The sequence below is a fragment of the Oryza brachyantha genome, chromosome 1, assembly GCF_000231095.2.
Source record: "Oryza brachyantha chromosome 1, ObraRS2, whole genome shotgun sequence".
NCBI lineage: Eukaryota > Viridiplantae > Streptophyta > Magnoliopsida > Poales > Poaceae > Oryza > Oryza brachyantha.
In genome coordinates this window covers 25086393-25108229 of record NC_023163.2, presented here as the reverse complement: position 1 = coordinate 25108229, position 21837 = coordinate 25086393, and positions in this window count along the sequence as shown.

Below are 21837 nucleotides of genomic sequence, written 5' to 3'. Positions count from 1 at the left end.
GGCCGTCACAATGAGCTGTAATTAATTAGCAGGCTCTGAAGTTTTCAGATTCTTATGATTTGCCACGAGACCTTAGAGAAATGTGCATGGGTGCAGTGGCGCATTTTGATAATTGGTTTGATAGGGGAAGCTCACGAAGAATCTCACCGACCTGGATGGCTGGATGCTGCAGTGGAAGGCAAAGTCAATCCAATCCCCTAGTTGGGAGTTTTGGTCGGCAAATCTCGAGACTGAAAACCAGCGCTAGTGGCGCATTCATTTATGCCAAGTTGGAATAGAATTAGGACAATTTCTTCTTCTACTTCACCTAGCTTAGCGCCCGGCCCTAGCACCCCAAGTCCACAACTCCCAGCACTAAAAATTCGCGGGGGGAACAGCGAAGCGACTCCCTGAGATGCCCCTGCCTCGGTGGTGCGCTGCTGCTTAATACTTCATCCGTGTTTTCCTAATATAACATCGTTCATTTTTATGTTTACGAGGCTTACTCATTTGTCTTATTTAAAAAATATATCTATATATATTATATATATAAAATAATAAAAAAAGTAGCCACCACGTTCGCTCTCACGGACTACAAAATACCATGTTAATCAAAGGAAAATAAGAGAAAAAAATAAAAGCATTTTTTGGATCGGACAAGGAGATTGTTTAGATAAAAAAACGTGGATTTTGCCGTCCATTAGTCCTAAGAATATACTCCATCTGCAAACCGACGTTTCGGAGTTCGACTCCCGTATCCATTTTTTGTTGTAGCGGGATTAGCTGCAGATAGCTAGCCTGATTAGCGGCTGATTACTGAATTAAAATTTAGAGGTAAATGTAGTTCTATGTAAAAATATAATTAAAAAAATAATATACAAATTAACAATTAAAAATCAAGATATATAAAGTAACAGAAAAAGGAGTCACCACGTTCGCTCTCACGGGCTAGAAAATCCGACGTTAATCAAAGGAAAATAAGAGAAAAAAATAAAAGCATTTTTTGGATCGGACAAGGAGATTTTTTAGATAAAAAAATGTGGATTTTGCCGTCCGTTAGTCCTGATAATATACTCCATCTGCAAACCGACGTTTCGGAGTTCGACTCCCGTATCTATTTTTTGTTGCAGCGGGATTAGCTGCAGATAGCTAGCCTGATTAGCGGTTGATTACTGAATTAAAATTTAGAGGTAAATGTAGTTCTACGTAAAAATATAATTAAAAAAATAATATTCAAATTAACAATTAAAAAATAATTATTATCAAGATATATAAAGTAATAGAAAAAGTAGCCACCACGTTCGCTCTCACGGACTACAAAATACCATGTTAATCAAAGGAAAATAAGAGAAAAAAATAAAAGCATTTTTTGGATCGGACAAGGAGATTGTTTAGATAAAAAAACGTGGATTTTGCCGTCCATTAGTCCTAAGAATATACTCCATCTGCAAACCGACGTTTCGGAGTTCGACTCCCGTATCCATTTTTTGTTGTAGCGGGATTAGCTGCAGATAGCTAGCCTGATTAGCGGCTGATTACTGAATTAAAATTTAGAGGTAAATGTAGTTCTATGTAAAAATATAATTAAAAAATAATATTCAAATTAACAATTAAAAATCAAGATATATAAAGTAACAGAAAAAAGAGTCACCACGTTCGCTCTCACGGGCTAGAAAATCCAACGTTAATCAAAGGAAAATAAGAGAAAAAATAAAAGCACTTTTTGGATCGGGCAAGGAGATTTTTTAGATAAAAAACATGGATTTTGCCGTCCGTTAGTCCTGATAATATACTCCATCTGCAAACCGGCGTTTCGGAGTTCGACTCCCCTATCTATTTTTTGTTGCAGCGGGATTAGCTGCAGATAGCTAGCCTGATTAGCGGCTGATTACTGAATTAAAATTTAGAGGTAAATGTAGTTCTATGTAAAAATATAATTAAAAAAATAATATTCAAATTAACAATTAAAAAATAATTATTATCAAGATATATAAAGTAACAGAAAAAGGAGTCCCCACGTTCGCTCTCACGGGCTAGAAAATCCGACGTTAATCAAAGAAAAATAAGAGAAAAAAATAAAAGCATTTTTGGGATCGGGCAAGGAGATTTTTTAGATAAAAAAACATGGATTTTGCCGTCCGTTAGTCCTGATAATATACTCCATCTGCAAACCGACGTTTCAGAGTTCGACTCCCGTATCTATTTTTTGTTCCAGCGGGATTAGCTGCAGATAGCTAGCCTGATTAGCGGCTGATTACTGAATTAAAATTTAGAGGTAAATGTAGTTCTATGTAAAAATATAATTAAAAAATAATATTCAAATTAACAATTAAAAAATAATTATTATCAAGATAAGTGACTCTATATAGATAATATTTATAATAATGCTAACCACGCAATATGCGCGGGCCACCGTGCTAGTTTAATATTATTATCAAGATAATGCTAGCCACGCAATAATTATTATCAAGATATTTATTATTAAGAGTATTATCAGTAGATACTCTATCTCATCTTAAAAATTGAATATGTGAGAAAAAAGTTGTTTTAGCAAATATTTCGTCTCATTCTTTAAAATAAAACATCCACCATATTAGAAATTCACATCATATCTTTACATCCAATCTTAATAGAAGAAAGTAGGTATAACATGAGAGAATGTATATATAAAATACTAATAAAAATATATACAGATGGTGTAATATGGATGTTCTGTTGGAGCGACAACTGATATGAAGAGAACCTAACGTAGCTATCTCATACATCAAGGACAAAATGGTACCCTCACTCTTTCATTTCTAGTTATACTTATAAGCCAAAATTTAAATTTTTCACCTCAAATTTTAGGTTAATTTTTTAAAAAAATCATAATAGTTTATTTTCTAGACTTTAGTTTTAGATCGTTAGGAACACATGTATAAAAAATTTATTTATAAATTATTTTTCATTTACAATATATCATTTGACTATTTTAAAAAACAAACAATCACATTGAAATGTTATTTTTCTCTATCTACATTCATTATAGTGGGCAATTGTCTTGTTGTACGAGGTAACCATATTTTAGAACGAAATGGAGCGTTACGAACTGACCACCGGCGCAGTGGGCGGTGCGGCGCCCGGCGAGCGATCGGGAGCGGCCAGCGGCCGGCAGGTCGCGTCGCGCGCGGAGGAGCTGCCACCTTAAAGCGAGCCGCTTCTGGCCAGAAACGAGATCTCCCCTGTTGCCATATCTCCCCCCATTGTGTGACCTGCGAAAAGACGGGGGCTCGACCGCTCGAGTGACCCGCGTCCACTAGAATTTAAAACTACGCGAGGGCGAAGGGGGAAACGCTAGCTTTTGGCCTTTTCTGCTGCGGACAAGAGCCATGGGAAATGCCACGTTGCCATGGCATATTGGTTGAGGATCGAGCCTCCGTCTAGGGGTGGATAACGAGTCAGCTCGGCTCAGTCTAGTTCTTTATCGTAACGAGCTAAAAAATCTAGCTCAGCTCGACTCGTTACAAAGCTTGAGCTGACTCATTAGGCTCATAGCCATGCATGAAAAGTTAACCAAAACAATTTTTTAATAGATTGTATAAGTAAATTTTGAGTTCAAACATGAAAATCATATGAAATTGTATCTAAATATTAAAGTTTGAATCAAGAAATCGCACGATAAACCTATGAAGTACTAAACACATGCATTCTGGGGTGAAATCAATGAACCCCGGCGAATCGTGTATCTTTGGTCTAGATCGTTAGGCTCGCGAGCAGCTCACGAGCCAGCTCGGGCTAACTAGTTATCTCTAACGAGCTAAAATACTAGTTCGGCTCGTTAGAAAAATAGAACGAGCCGAGCCGAGTTTGTCATGAGTTGAGCGAGCTAACGAGCCATGAGCTTTCTGTCTACCCTGCTCGGCCCGGTATCGAGTAGGAAGATCGATGGGATTAACCGTGACTGAGACCGCGTGTCTAGTGGTACGGGTTAACCCTGCCTCTCGTGTGTTGTGGGCATGTGCTTTTTTAACCGTAAAAAGAACAGGTTGGATGCTTTGCTTAAGAAACGTCAGAAAAACCCGCAAAAAAATAACTAATAAAATAAGCAAAGTGCTAGGTGCACTAAACTGGAAATTTGGCCAGCAGATAATGTATTCATCGGCAACTACTTCTCGGTGGCCCGATTTCGATCCACATGAATAATTGCATTTTTCTTTAGATAATATAGTCACATGAATCTCTCTCACACCCCCACACACACACACACACATATATATATATATATATATATATATATATATATATATATATATATATATATATATAACTCTCCGTTACTTTCTAGGGTCATAAATATTTATGTTATTGTATTTATGTCTACCATAACATTTGGTCAAACTTTTTATGTTGAAAGAGGTTTATAACATATCTTATAGACACCACGTTCGCTCTATTGGCTTCACAAATCCCACGTTAACCGAAAAGGAAGAAGAATATAATCCGATTAGAAATACAAATTTATAATTAAGATCAAATAAAAGTAAACAAGGAGTCATGTATAAATACAATGTTGAAAAATATGAAATTCAGATTATTTTCTTAAAAAAATAATGTTGAGGTCATAATCCATGTATAAATACAATTTAATAAAAATATAAAATTTTGGATTTCAAATAAAAAATAGATAGCATTGAGAGAAAAGTTTCACTTAGAAATACAAATTAGAAATATAATAAATTGATGTTAAATTAATTATTAAGAAAGAGAACAGGTATGAGTGCAATTTAGAAATATTTAAATCTATATAAAAATAAATAATATTGAGAGAAGAGTCCGTCTATTTTCTTATATTGAATAAATGCTAGTCTAGGAGCCCCACATTAATCGCACGAGATAAAAATAGCTCAAAATTCAGACGTTGATTCATAGTTCTTACAATTCACACCTATACCAAAGAAAAGAAAACAGATTGATTTTCTAATCCACATAAAAATATATTAACAGATAAGGATGGATTCTCAAACCTGTATCAATTGTGACAACGGAATTTCTAGCTGTGGTCCTAACCATGAGCAACAATAATGAAATAAAATGTAAAAGAAACTGATAATAGAAAAGTATCGGTAACGATGGATATTGTCTTATTTGAATCAAATTGTAAAATCTTACGAATAAACGATACAATATGTCATCTTTGTTAGGTCTAATAATATCACTAGAGATAGCAAGAATATGCCACTAATAACTTAAATATAAAGATGGAGGAAAGGGGAGAAACAAAAATACCATAAATTTTCGTATATTTGATTTATTATATTATTAAGAAAATAGTAAAGGATCCTAATGATTGTTTTATGTGCATATATATTACTATATTATATTAATTAGAATATTAGACATATAAGTTTAATTGGAGCTTAAGATTATGTCACCGTTTTACATATTTTTCTGCAATAAAATTTAATACATAGTATCAACAAACTATGATCTTGTGTCATTTTAATCCTAGAGGTCAATAAATATTTGTAACCGGAATTAGTGGTAGATTTTCTTAAACAAACGTCGTCGTTGTCAAGCATCTAGATGCTTCTAGCATAATGTGTACAGTTCTCAATCTCCTGGTGATCTCGTTGAAACCAAACCGACGAGCGGCCCGGCCCCCTCAAGCTCCATGCACACATGCAGCACAGCACTAGCCATATTCCCAGACATGGTGGCACTGTGGCAGCGGCCGGCAAGATGGATAGACATATATATCCTGCAGCTCAGCTCAATCCCTATCTGAAAGACTGAAACTGTACTACTACTTGTGATACGATCTACTACCCTGACGGATAAGGCTTCATCTTGAGAGCCTCCTGCAGCTTAGCTTAAAGTAAGTTCAATTGTATATCAGCTTAGCTTAGAATAAGTTCAATTGTATATCCGACTAGTAACTTCAATTTATTTATAATTAATCTAATAGCTAATTCATATAATAGTTACCTACAAACGTTAATATATGGTCCCACATGTCATACACACGTTATGTCTTAGAGCTTGTACTGTAGTTGGTTACAAATTAATAGTTCGCTTCTCCTATCTCTCTCCTCTTATGTCTTTAAAATATACTTATAGCTGACTTATAACCTGCTATTGTACCTGCTTTTAGCTAGCTATCGCTGCCGGCCGGTATAGCCACCTCTAAGGGCAAGCAGCAAGCAAGCGTGCCTGCTTGCTGATATGGTTCGTATTTGAGGCTGGATCTCGATCTCTCCAACTGGGTCGGCCATCGATCGAGTCGATCAACTCATACCTCTCGCGAGCATATATGGCCTCAGTTCGTTCAGTTTGTGGATCAAATCATGTGTCTTTTGAGATCGAAAGGATCAAGCAAGGGACCCCCAACAACGGCCGTTCCAGTGGATCGCACAGCCCCTGCTGGGTGGCTCGCACATGCACGCATGTAGACGTGTAGTTAGTGCATCAGGTAGATGAGTAGCTGAGACACACGTAGCACAAGTACATAGACTCTCTCTATCGTTATGTTACTCTGGCGTTTGGGTTTATATATCAGTAACTATAATAGCATTATTATTATTACAGAAAATATGAATCATGCATCGACTGCTGATCATCCATCTCCGGTCTCCCATCTCTGCATTGTAATGGCCATCCTGCAGACCTGCACTGTGGACGACAGTGGGACACCATCAGGCTCTATCTACATCTTTGTAATCTCTCGTAAGCTCGGCACAGCAGCAAGTACGTGCGTGTGCAGGATCGAGCAGAGCTGATCAGATCAGATCGATCTCTGCAAAGGCAAACAGGGATGCAGATGGCACTAGCGCTATAGCCCATAGCTTTGCTGAACGTGGAATGCTGGTAGACGAGGGTGCTGTAGAGGGAGGCCCAAATCTTGGACGGACAGCTCTTTTCGGGATTTGGTTCTTTGCAGCAATAGATTATGTAATGCTTTGCTTGCTTGCTAGTGGCCTGCATGGATAGATCGATCGATGGCCCCCCTGGGGCGCCACCATGCATCACCGGATAGATCGCAACAGATCGTAACGGATCGATGCAATGCAATGCATCCACTGTCAGCAGCTAATATATAGCTAGGGCTAGCTACCATGCTATAGCTCTTGGGTTCAAGCAACAATATCTCAGTACACTGCTACTGTACCATATAAAAGTAAGTACCACGTCTACACACATGCATATGCTTTTTTTTATCTGTGAAACGGGTGGTTAATGTCATCTTTAATGTAAGTTTTATGAACACGATTATCTAGAATGACATGTTATCTAAAAAATCTAAAATTAGGATAAAACACCTCTCTCTCAATGCATAGTTTTATCTATTGTTGTTTCTTGACATAAGCTGTCTAGGTAACTGTCCATGCAAGGTTTTATCTTCCTGAAACTCATTTTATCTTTCTATTTATTAATATGTTGTCACATTATCAAAAATATCTATATGACACTCTATTTATTACCTATAAAATTCTCATTGAGACTATCCTAACTATATTAATTTGGCGGTGTAATGGCGGCGTGCAGCGAGGGCGGCAAAGGTTCGCCGTTGGTGGGAGGAGGTGGCGCCTCCCTTTCAGCCTCGAGAACCGTTGACCGGAGTTGACCTCCGGTAGCCCGATCAGCAGCCTAGCCTAAACCACGTGCGGCGCGACCACGCGAGGTGGATCCGGCCAGACGCGTGGAGCTTTGACCGACGACCTGGTCGTGACAGCGAGTTATCCCTAAACTAAGCTAAACCACATTCTTTCCGTGATTCATTAGTGCTAGTTAGAGAGATTATTCTGCGTGTGCTTTTTTGGTTTTTGTGGGGATAGGACGCAGTTTGGCCGCTCCAGATAACCTTAGTGGAGCTTTTGACCAGACATACATAAGCGTGCGTGATTCCGACATGGATAAGATTTTGGCCAGGTTAATCTGAATTTGGATTGTAGCTGCTTGTTTAATTAACTTGTAGCTGCCCAGGTGATTGGACAGTAGTGTTTAGTTACAGCTAATTAATTATTAGCATGTTTATAAACATACATGTGACCGAATACAAATTAGTTAAACACGTTATTCGGCATCACCATTATCGGAAAAAGTATTTGGCGGAACAGCATATCCTATGGGTAACGCATATTATGATACTACTCCCTCCGTTTTATAATGTGAGATCCCTCCGTTTTATAATGTGAGATGTTACTTATAATGTTTAACTATTATCTTATTTAAAAAATTATAAAAATATCATTTATTTTGCTTGTGACTTATCTTATTATCAAAGGAACTTTAAGCATGACTTGTCATTTTTTTATATTTGTACTAAATTTTTAAATAAGACGAATGATTAGACGTTACAATCAAAAAAGTCAAACATCCTAACGTAAACGGAGATGTAAACGGAGGTAGCAATATATAGACACGCTAGACCCGGGACCAACGGGGACATGAAGTCATGTAATTAATTACAATCCCCTGTGAGTTGAAGTCAGGCATATGGATCCCTAAGCAATACACACATCCATAGTTCCATATGTAACCCATGAATTGACCACATTCTAATAATAACAAGTTAAATATTTAAAATATTTGAATTTTCTAGGCAAGATCCAATTAAAAACAGGGTTGTGTCCCACACAACTATGCGCATGGATAAATAAAAGTAAATTAGATTTGGTAGATAATACTTATTTTTTATTTCATTAATATAGTTGTACGTACTTCACACACGATAAATTTTATTAGTAAAATGTGTATTAGATATGTAATTTTATAATATGTTTTTGAGTAGATTTTACTTTTGGTCACCTTTTATTACCTAAGTTTACTCTGGACCATATTTAAACATATATTTTTGTTACTTTAGACAAGTAAACTGCCAAAAAAATTATGATTTGGACCACCTAAATGTATGTTCTCAGTTCTCACCATGTTTAGTTATCTTCTGATAATATAGGAATTGCATATAGATATAGAGTTCGTGGGTATATTTGTGGCAATATGTTTAAGCATGTTGTTGTGCATTAAAAATATTACTTGTAGTGGTCCAAATTGCAATAATGTCAAATTTATCTAGTCTAAAATAAAAAAATATAGGTTTAAGGGTGATACAAAGTGAAACTTGGGTAATAAAAGTTGGCTAAAAGTATAAGTTATTCTATATTTTCAAATATATAATTGTACTTTATATAATGGTTTCTTAAAGGTACTATTGAATTACATGTAGAACTCTTAATTAGCTTATATTTCAATAGTGATTGTATTTTGCATACAACCAACCCACGCTTGTAATATATTATATCACACAACCGAACTATCAATATCTATCATTGATCTTCAATTAGCATGACAATTTCTAGCCTCTAGACAAATTGACTTCTTATTGAGTGGTATTAGAATATAACAAACATAAAGGAATTTTTATGACTCTCGATAAATACCTCGAGATACAATTTGTTGTAAAAATTTGATACATCTAGGTAAGGGTCACTAAAAATTTGTTCTCGATGTACCACTTCTCAACGATGATAAAATTGCTCAGTACAAAGACACATTGACAAATATAGATAGTAAATGAACATACATGGGTAAAAAATTACATTTTGGGAGTTCCCGTGATAATATCCTCCAACTAGCGTTGTTGTTTTTGTTGTAATAAGATTTTAATTAAAAACATTATTAACTAACTATTATAATTATTCCTTTGTACATGTCATTGCTTAGTTGCTTCGTACATTTATTACTGATATATGATCTGTTGGCCTAACACTACCTTTTATTTCCATACAAAATAGAAAGTTGATGGTCGTGATTAACGTGTGGACCCTCTGGCACACACTATCATTTTTTCTTTTAAAAAAGAAGTTGGCAGTGAGGTGGTAGCTTACACTCATCGTCACTGTTCTTTTTTTTTAAGAAGTATAGATTATTCTCACAGTTCATTGGTTTTAAAAAAACATATTTACAAATAAAAAATAATTTATGAATTAAACTTTTATATGTGAATTTTTAGTGATCTAAAATAAATACCATAAATAAACTATAATAAAAAACCCAAAATTCAATTTGAGAAACGATGTTTCTTTGCACGTGCTTCTTGCATGATCCTACCTACTATACGCTAATAGTTGCATCGTGCGCGCTGTTGCTCGGTTTGGTCCATACCAATCTGCCGTTGCCAACCTTAGTGCTGGCATCACGTGACTTGGCCGGCCGGACGGCGGATGCATGATCGATGGGATCTCAGTGTCTGACTACTTGACTAGCTATTTTATCTCAGTTCCAGGGTATGCATGCTTGCTCTTGTATAGATTTGGCGGCGATACAATTTGTAGTTGTTAATTAGATTTTCGATCCATGAGAATCCATCCATCCATACAATGATACAAGTGCAAGCCTGCAGCATATCTGGTTTCTATCCAATTAGCTTTCTCCGTGAGTTGTGACCTGTGAGGCACATGATCGATGAAAAAAATAACCAATAACGGTGGCTTTAGCATCAATCGAAGTTATATAGGTTGTTTCGCTTTTTTAAAAACAGACAATTTATCTATAAATAAAAAATAATGTATAAATAAAATTGTATATATAATGCATGACCACAATAATGCAGGAGCAACCACACAAAGATCGAGAACTTGGACAATATTAAACCAAAACAAATTAGAAGGAGGATATTTGCATTAAATTGATTTATAGAAGAGGGTTATTATCTCAAACTAAGGATAACATTTCGAGAAGGTTTTGCAATTTTTCACCCCAAAATAAAGTTTTAAAATACAAATAATTTTGGCTTGTTATAAACCGTTGCAAAAGCGGAATGATCAGAGCCTTAATTGCTGTTTAGTGATGCTGATCTATTGATATGTTAGAGAGATAAAGATAATGCCTGAGATTGATCATATGGTTTTACTTGTGCTGAAGTTAATTAGTAAACGTTGTGGCTATGTTCATCTGCTCCTATCTCTCGTGGATTGGGACAATTTAAGAGGTAGAGCCATTTTATTATGTTTTGTTTGGTTCTGTGTTTCATATTCTTGCTACTTTATTATTTAATAAATATTTAGACATGTTTAAAAAAGAAATTAAAAAAATCGATAAAATCGTACCATTACTTTAATTGTGCGCACTACTTGTTCCTTGCTACTAACGCTTATACGTACACCCCTTCGAGTGCATACATATTCAAACTATACATGTGCGCGCGCATATTCATAGGTGCATATTCAGTGAAAGAGTCATCAACACCTTCAAGCCTGTACAACTAAAAGAGTTTATCGGTAATCAACAATTTTTTTGAGACATCGACGATTTCTTACAGTGGAGTTGCCAATGGCGAGACCGCTATCTGATCTGTCTGAGAACTAGCTAGCTCCACCATTGACGACAGGCAGCACATCTCTCTAGCTACTTTCTTGTAGAGTAATTAACTTGTAAGAATACAGGTTGTGGTTGGTATAACTACGCAAAACCAAGGGCAATTAAGCTATATGGATAGCTGCATCGATCACGCCGTGTTAGGTCACGCATGCAATATATGAACGATCGAGCCAAAATCACTTTTTTTTTTCATGACGTATCTTTTCAAAAATCTCGACGAAAGTGACCGAAAGTCCGAACTGTAGCTTGACGTGTATTTTTTTAGTACTCACACATATATTATATACTAGTTAATTACAATATAATTACACCATAGCTATACTATAGTTATATTTATTAAGTTCTTCCATCAGTAACTTACAAAAAAAAATAGATACTCCTCAGTTGTTAATTTGTATGGCTTGTTGCTCCAAAAATTTTATGCGCGTTTTTAAAGGAATTATGATAATATTACTTTAAGTGGTATAATTTAATTGATACATGACGTAACATAGACAGAGCATATGAAACACTTGAGCGAAACATTGGTTGGATACTTGGATAGGCTGAAGTGGGTTAAATGGGCAGCCTCCATCCGTAAATATAGGCTGAAATTACCTCAAATAATTGGACTAGGGCGAGGAACATAGTAAAAAGTATCCCATCTTTTCGTTTATTTTTATGTTTATAAGCTAAATTTTAAATCTTAAATTTAGAGTTGATTTTGAGATTTTTCACTAAAGCTTATTTTTCAACTTTAATTGTTAGATCACTGTGAATGCATATATAATTTTTTTTATTCACAGATTATTTTTCATTTATAAATATTTTATTTTCACTAAACAACCAAACAAACACCCCCAAATCATAACGAATATACAGATACGCAGTGCTTGCGTGTTCTATACGTCAATTTGACGATAGTCTTGTGCGCGCAGTGTATGCTACTGGGAGAAATCAAAGCATGGAATTCCCGTGTTGCACGCTGGCCCTCAAACTGTTTAAGAAGTGTGTTTTCATAAGACTCAACGCAATAACATAGAGTCAACAACTCAACATGCTGGTGTCAAAATGACGTACGACATTGTTGGTGGCAGCTGGGTTTGTCTTCTTCGGAAGGCCAGTGTTAAAAGATAGGCAGCTGGGTTCATCCTCTTCAGGGTTTGAGATAATTAAAAGATAAAAGATAAATATTTGATAGATATTTAATAGTATAGACAATAAAATTAATTGCTATAAAACTAAAAATCTACTCTATAAAGTAATATAATAAACTTCTTTTTTTCGTATAAAAAGAATTTATGTAAAAATAAACAGTTGAATAGTTCAGAAAATATGTGCGTATAAAATAAATCGACGAACGCAGTCAAGTTGTGGATATATACACGACGGCTCAGATCAGGTAATCTCATTTGGTCATGGAAGAAACGAAACACATCGATCCATGCGCAGCGCATACATGCATGCGTGCGTGAGTACAAGCAAACACATGGGACACCCGATGCCTATGCTATGCTATGCAACTTACGCATAAGATTTTCCATGCGCAACGGGGGCAGTCGATCGTATCCGGCATTTGGCCGTTGGGTCCACTTCACAGGGTCGATCGATCTGCGTATGGAAAAAAAAATATTCCTTCCATCTTTTTCAGAAAATAAATAACGATAAAGTTATTCCGAATCCTTATGTGTATTTTTGTATTCCGTACATATTTGTGATGTCCAGCTTGAACGAAAAGAAGCATGGACTGACAGGCATATGCATCACCATGCACTACACGAGCTGAGCATACCGCGCATGTGCGGCAACAGACGAGAGGCACGCACGGCACACACGTATGCAAAGAAACGGTACAATCCTAATTTGGATCGGTGTACGCGATTCATGTGGCAACCAACAGCTCCATCATTTACTTTTCAGCTACTATATATAAACTAGCAAAAATTAGATTTTGAAACTTAGACTTGAATTTAAGTTTTTTATCTAGTTTGTTTTAAGAAGTTGTTTCTAAATCATTGGGAACGATACATATGAGTTTTATGTCTTTTTGACCAATTAAGTAGCGGTAGACGAAATAACGAGCTAGGCTCATTTACAACTTTCTGAGATCAAGACAAAGATATCCACCCCTATAATTCCACTTATGTTTATATTTATATACCAAAATTTAATTTTCTAAAGTTAAATTTAGAGTTGATTTTTGAGTTTTTTTATTATAGTTTATTTCTCAGCCTTTGCTTTTACCTCACCAAGAACATATGTATAAAATTTTTATTCACAAATTATTCTTAGTTTACAAATATGTCGTTTGTCTTTTTCTCCGATAAAAAACTAACAAATCACCCCATCATTTATAAACATATACAATATTAACTTTGTCTCAAAATAACATCAAATTTAATAATATAAATTTAACCGTGGATTCATATAATAGTTTGCTATATATTCACACGGCAATAGTTGACTATATATTCACGACAATATTAGTATATGGCTAGCTTAGGGGTGATTGTTTGGTTTTTTTTGCATATTTACAAACGGCATATAGAAAGGCTAAACGGTATATTTATAAATAAAAATTTTATATATATGTATTCATAGTGATCTGAAAACCAATGTTAATAAACAAAATTTTGGTGAAAACCCTAAAATCAACTTCAAAATTTATGTTGAAAATTCAAATTTCGACTTATAACAATAACCTCCGTCACATTTTTTTTTACAATCCGTGTTGCCGATGTTACCGATCTGTGGCCCGCTCTTTCCTCTTTTCCTCTCTCTTCTTCGTATAAGAATTTGAGAGGTTTCATATTCTGTTCTAATGAGTTACTACCTCCGTTTCATAATATAAGATGTTTGATTTTTTTTAGTTACAACGTTTGACCATTCGTCTTATTCAAAAATTTAGTACAAATATAAAAAATGATAAGTCATGCTTAAAGTTCTTTTGATAATAAAGTAAGTCACAAGCAAAATAAATGATATTTTCATAATTTTTTAAATAAGATGAATGATCAAATATTACAATAAAAAATATTAAATATCTTACATTGTATATAAAACGGAGGGAGTAATAAGGAATGGTGGAGCCAGAACCAGCAAACCCAAACCAGACACGGGTGACATCAGAAAAGATGTTCGTGACTGTTAGCTACGTGGTCATCATGCAGCAGGACATCGATCTGGTCATCATGCAATACATCTCACGATTCGTTCGCAATTTCGCGTCCATCCATCCATCCATGTGCAGCGCAGGGGGTGACGCGAGTACGATGCGAGCGATCACGGTCGGTACGCAAAAGAACTCCTCCGAATTAAAATCAGCGGTTGGCGTCACCATATCTCCTCTGGAAATTAAAAAATTTGACTGTTGCAGGGGGAGCTGCCGTTTCCCCGGCCGTTTTCTTCCTTGTACGCGCACGCACGTACGCGTGACGCACTTTGGCGGAGCCATTCGGCAAGCTAGAGATTATCTCGATCGGGCCGTGACGGCGGCGCCGGCCGCTCCTCATCTCCGTGCAGGCCTACCAAGACAAACCCGTGCCGCGTCACGTCTTTTATCCGCGTATCTCACGGCCCCACTAAAACGTACGTCGCGTTTTGCTCTCAAGTCTCAACAAAATTAACAAGAATATACTCCCACTAAATCGTAGGTTGCGCTTTTAATTCTGGCACAAGGTTGTTGCAGCGACATATGCGCATTTACGCAGGCAGTACGTACCGACCATGTGTACCCACACTAAGTGCATGTTTGGTTCCTCTTAACTTTTTTTAAGTTTCAATGTTTAGATACTAATTAGATATATTAAATATAGATTATTAATAAAACTCATCTTACACTCTGAACTATTTCGCGAGACGAATCTATTGAGCCTAATTAGCCCATGATTAGTGAATGTGATGCTACAGTAAACATTTGCTAATCGTGAATTAATTAGGCTTAAAAAATTTATCTAATGAAATATTCTTTATTTATACAATTAATTTTATTATCAGTCTATATTTAATACTCCTAATTAACGTCCAAACATTCAACACGACAAGAAACTATAAAAATAAAAATGTCCGTGAATCCAAACAGCCGGTAATCGGATCGGTCCAAACGCGCCGGCCTATGCACGACGCGTGCCTACAGCCTCGTTGGCCGCGCCGTGGAGTGGTACCGCTGCGCTGGGCTCGATCGATCGATCGGTCGATGGACCGGCCGGCTCCCTTTCGCTGTCCCCCCGGCCGGAAGACAACCGGACCCCGAGACACCGCTCCTCAGCCTCAGCCGTCGGCCGGCCGGTTCCACCGAGGTGGACGTACGTCTTCTCGATCGATCGGCTCTCCTACTAGATATCGTCGTACGTCGCGCCATCGTTGATTCGTTGTAGTAATCAAAGATGTAAATGGGCGGTACGTGCTGCATTGATTGCTTGGCGTGACGATCTCTCCAATCGGAGCGATCGGTCGATGCAGCGGATAGTGGATAGTCGACGATGACCTTATTCTTTCCGCCTTGAGAGCGAGAGAGTGGTAGATGACGAGCTGATCGATGACAATTGACAGTGCATGGTAGTCACATTGATCACGGTATAATCAGGCATCGATCAATCAACGTCTTTTTAACATTGATTGACAAAGTTTGCTTGCCACACGGTTGTTAATTAACGACACGAATGAAGTCCCTGAACTGTTATTAATCGCGGACGACGTGTACCGAGCTAGAAAGCTAGCCAGGGCCGGCCGGGGCGCGCGAGGTGGCCGGCCGCGGGCAGGTACGTCGAATGCGCGCAGCGCAACGCCGGCCGCTTGCAGAAGCGAGACCGACCGACCGATCGACGACAAACGTGCGACTGCGAGCGATTCCACACGGGATCGGATCGCGCAGGGGATCGCGATCGGCTGATGGCGATGGGAATCGAACGCCTGCGGCCACGGGAACGTACGTGCACAGTGAATTTGCTACTCCCTCTGTTCCAAAACAGAAAAAAAACAACACGCTGACGCCATTCCGCCGTGGACTCATGGCCACGGGATGAGTTATGAAAATCATCGGGTGCATACTTAGGACGAGAGTATTTGCACCGGTGCCGGCGGCTCCTCCGCGAGTCGGCTTCTCCGTGCTCTTTCGCCGTCAGCGCTCTGCTCCATGCTCGTGTCGTCGGCGCTGCTCTCTCTCTCTCTCACGTCCACGTCTCCTCCGTTCTGCCTGGATCGCTTAGTATCAGACAATACTAATTGATATCATCTGATTTATAATTTACTTCGTTTAAACGTGATTTTGATTTTATTCTGCCGATAGAACGTGTCATAGCCGGTGGAATTCGAGCGAGGCGCGCACACATGGACCACCGTTTTGCCGGGTGGTCGTCGATCGGTGGGTCCGTCGGTCGGTTGATCAGTCGAGCGCTAGCTAGCGGCTGCTGGATCGAAGGGAATAATCTTAGGTCAGCTTCAGATCGAGACGTAGGTAAGCACGCATGCATGGGGTGTCCGTTTGCTGCTGCTGGCCCTGTTGTCTCGGTCGAATGGTCGACCGATCGATCGAGATGGTCCTATGGCTTGCAATAAGTACGTCGCCATTAGTACTTGTCCATTTTAAAGTATGAGGTATATTTTTATTTGAAAAATATAATTTAATATAATTTTACTCTATTAATATGTTATTTGTGCAAAAAAATAATATGAGAAATGCTTCGAATTCAGATATAAAAATATTAAATTTATATTATATGAATATTATATTTTAATAAAGTAATACCAGTACTATTTAGTTAAACTCTGATTATAAGACCAGTCTCAATACATAGTTTCAGCATAATTACCAAAACTGTAAACTAGATGATCAAGTCAGATGAGTTTCATGGGGATGAAACTCTCTATGAAACTTTTCTCTCATCTCATAAAACTCACCCATTTGATGACCCTCCAAGTCAACAATTTTACTGATATGATACTTTATTTAATATACATGACACTCTTATAAAATATATATTAAGACTGGCTTAATGAAACAAAATGGTCGAGCAGTACAGAGTACTAATGGAATGTGATCGATCGATTTGCCGGAACACGGGAATTTAATGCTTGCATCATGCTCTGGCAAGGCCTGTGCTTTGGTTGGCATTGACTTGATTTTTAGTCTTGCTTTCGAAATTTCCGCCCTATGTCCGCATAAAAAAAACAAATATTATACTGCTGGACTGCATTAAAAATTATCTAATATTTTATAGCTAATATTATGAATGATGTAATGAACTACAACAAAATTGAAAATCTCCTTTTAAAAAAGAGACAACTAGCTGTTATATAAAAACTTTAAATAAACACAATATCATTATTTCGAGAAACGTGTGTAAAAAACCGATGAAAATTTTGGAGATAATCTGATCAAACGAACGTAACCGTGAAAGACACTTACAACATAAGGAGACTTGAAAGTCACTTCTAGTTTGCATATCGTTTTTTCACTCGTGATGCTTACATTTATAAGCCAAAATTTAAATTCTCAACATTAAATTTGAAGTTAGTTTAGAGTTTCTATATATATATATAATTTTAAATCACTAACAACATATATATATATAATTTTATTTATAAATTATTTTTTATTCATAAATATGTCGTTTGATTTTACTGAAAAGGTGAAACAATGACCCCATGTTTCTCCGGTATATTTTCCAAAAAAAATCCTAGTAAAAGTTCAAAATAGTCCACTCAATTTTCTTCTTCTTTTCTACAAAAGTATTGCGCATTTTTATTATGTCAACAACGACCCAACATGTCTTGTATATCTCCCAACTCATCCCTCCTCTCCTCTCATGTATCCACATCCCTTGTTTGTGGATTTGCTTTAGTTAGAACGACACTCGACAGTATCGTTCGTATGGAATGACAACAACAAGCAATTAATGTGACCCACGCATTTGCAATTAATGTGAAGATTATATATAATATATATAATCTTCATTTTTTTCTTAAGAAAAGATTGAAAACATATTGTTTTGCTGTCTTTTTACTTGAATAAACTTCTTTCTCTTTTTTCAAAAATATAATTGATTCGTCGTACGTGGCAATGGGCAATAGTGATGCTAGTAATACATATATAAAGTTTTAGGGTATTTTTCATCCTAATCTATTTGTCACCCCTACCTTTGGACGCTAATAACACAGCTATAAAGTATTTGTTCTTAAATTAGTTTTTTTGTTGATTGTTTAGGAATATGACTTCGACTAATCAGTAATGTAATTTTTCTTCTTTAATTTCTAAATGTACATTCTCTGTTATTTGGCGTATGAGAGTATGTTTCACCATGCAAAAATACAACTGACCATCAATTTTTTAATACCATCTAGATTTACTATGTAAAACGTAGAAACTGATGCCACGGACTTTTTTTCATGAACATTATAGTTTATATACGGCTGTACAGTATAAAAAAAAATTGGACGATGCATGACAAAACAAGCATTTGAGCAATGACCTTGCAGCGGGCTGGTTAATTGATTACATGGAAAACTAATTGAACTTCCAAGCACGCTCTGCATATTTTGAAATAAGGCTGGAATTTAAAAGGGTGCATGATTCACTTGAATTTTGAAAATGAGATCGAGTACTAATTAAAAACAGTACACATGTGTCTGTACGTACAGACAACGCAATGTATCACAGAGGCACGTACTGTACGTGCGTCCACAAGTTGATCATCGATTAAGTTCTCCTTGCCTTGGTCCCTAGCTAGCTTGATCACGTCCTGGATCGATCAAACAGTAGAATAACTTGTAGCTCGAGGATGGCTAGTTGGTTTCTTTCCATGTACGTTTGGTACTTTGATTGGTGCAATCGTATCAAGTTGCAACTTGCAAATCTCACAACATGCTCGTGATCAATCGAGAAATGGACCACTCAATCAGTTCACACACACACACTATATCCTGCAGAGCATGCGTGTTCTAATGTGCTCGCATATATGATATATCCACATAAACACTCGGCAGTCTTTCAATATATTTCTTCTCAATGAGCGCTAGAATTTTTCCACTATTTATCTCTCTTAACCTAAATTATATCATCTCATATTTATGTTTATAAGCTAAATTTAAAAAATTAATATTAAATTTAGAGTTAATTATAGAAATTATTCATAATAGTTTATTTTTTAATATTTGCTTTTAGACCGTTAAAAACATGTGTACAAAAGTTTTTGTCATATTTTTTTTGTAAATTCGTTGTTTCAAACATCGAGGGTATCCGAACAGTACAAACGATTGAGCAGCTACCGTACTTAATTTGCAAACACTGTTCAGGCTTCAGAGCATATCTGGGAGCTTAGACGGTATATATATATATATGCGATCGTATCCAGATCGATCACTTTTACCCTCTAGAACAGATTTACCCTAGCTAGCAGCTCGCACTACCGGCACGTTGCGCACAATTTGTGGGCACTCTCCAACACGGAGGTAATTCGCGCGCGTGCGTGCACGAGACAAGTCGCTCGTATCCCCACCCGCCAACCATGTCTTGTTCCCCTCACGTGCACGAGCACATGTGAAAGAAAAAAAATAAAGAGTGAAGTGCACCAGCGGTTTCTAAATTTGTATGTATGTGTCATCTAGGTTCATAAACTCTCAAAATGCATTTTTAGGTCCCCGAACTTGTCCGGGGTATCATATAGGTCCAAACGAGCTCTAACCGGCTCCATCTGCTGATGTGGCATGGCACGGTGGCAGCTACATGTTGGTAGTGCCATGTCGATCCCACATGTCAGTTTCTCTCTCCTTCTTATTCTTTTCTCTCTCTTCTCGTAGGCGCTACCGTGGCATAACACGTTAGTGGATGGAGCTGGTTGGAGCCCGTTTGGACCTATATGACACCCTGAATAAGTTCAAAGACCCAAAAATACATTTTGAGAGTTTAGAAACTAGATAACACGTACATAACAACCGCTGATACACTTCACTCGAAAATAAACCACCTCCTCCTACGCAGCCCAGCCCCTCACGCTGGCCGCTCGGCTCGGCCGAAACGGCGAAACCATGGCTGCATTCTGGTGGGCGCGCGCGCGGCGTGGAGCGCGCACAGCTGGGGTCGCGCGTCGTCGTCGATCGATCGGGGGAGAGAGCAAGAAAAAAAAAAAGGCGCAAACGCAGCGTATCCTGCCGCGATCCTGTCCATGTGGACACAAGCGACGGAAGCTGTTCATCGATCTTTGCCGTTATAGTAGGTGCTACGCTATAAGCTGGTTGTAAATATATTTTAATGAGATAAAAAAAGAGATGAGCAATAATCTATAGATTTGTAACTAACTACAGCACGGACTTCATGTATGATAGGTAATACATAATAGTATATGTTTTATAACCAATTGTACAAATTAACTATTAGATTAGCCATATATGAATTAAAGCTAGTAGTTGGCTATACTATTGAACTTGCTCTTAAACTTGCTCTTAGAGCAGGTACAATAGCAGGCTATAAGCCAGCTATAAGCATATTTTAAAAAGATAAGAGGAGAGAAGAGAAGTGAGCTATTAATTTATAGCCAGCTGCACACGGACTCTAAGACAGAGTGTGTGTATGATATGTGAGACCATTATTAATGTTTTGTAGGTAACTATTGTATGAATTGGCTATTAGATTAATTATAAATGGATTGGAGGTTGGCTATACTATTTCACTTGCTCTTAGTTGGCGCGCGCCAAGCTAGCCAGAGCTACGGTTGGAGCTAGGCCATACACGCGAGCGCGCAGCCTAGCTACGACTACGAGATACGGAGGCCATCCACTAGTGATGTGGAGAGCGGCCATGGCGCCTTTTGTTGAACACTGAAACCGAGATATTGACCATGAGCTGCCCTGCAGCAGCTGCTGAAGATTTGGTGTAGCTCGTACTTTGGTAAAATGCCTCGCCGATCCGCAGAAAGCAGCGTCCAGAGCGGATTCGGGGTAAAGTGCGATGCTGCTGTAGATTCTCCCCATCTGCATGCCCTAACGAAAGGTTGGTTGGTCAAGATACGGGAACGGGGATGATCTTGATTTCTTTTGGTCCCTCAAAAAAGCTAGTTAGAGACCCTGAGATACGATTACATTTGGGCCTTCCCCGTAATTTACACGCCTAAAGAACTCCGCTAGAAAGTTAATCGCACATGGCAGCAGGAGGGGCCGGGAACCAGCCGATCGCCGTACGTACTTCGCCGGTTCTTGTCAGATTATTCCATAGACTATCGTAACGGTTTAAACAAGCTCCTATTCATCAGCTCCAAAAACTTCATAACTGTCTTATATATCCATATACAGCACCGCAAATACTAGAATGTTCTTGATATTTTTAAGTTATATTATAGAAGCATTATTTTGTTCTCTGCTTTATCAAACTCTGATACGATATTTACTCAAAAACATTTAAAATAAGACTTTGTGAGACCACCAATGTGAGCCAAACATAAAGTCCTTTTAGGATGAGGACAGTACGTTTATCTCAAAATAATTCAAGCTCTACCTTGATAATTGAGTTTTTTTTAAATATCCTTAAGAAAG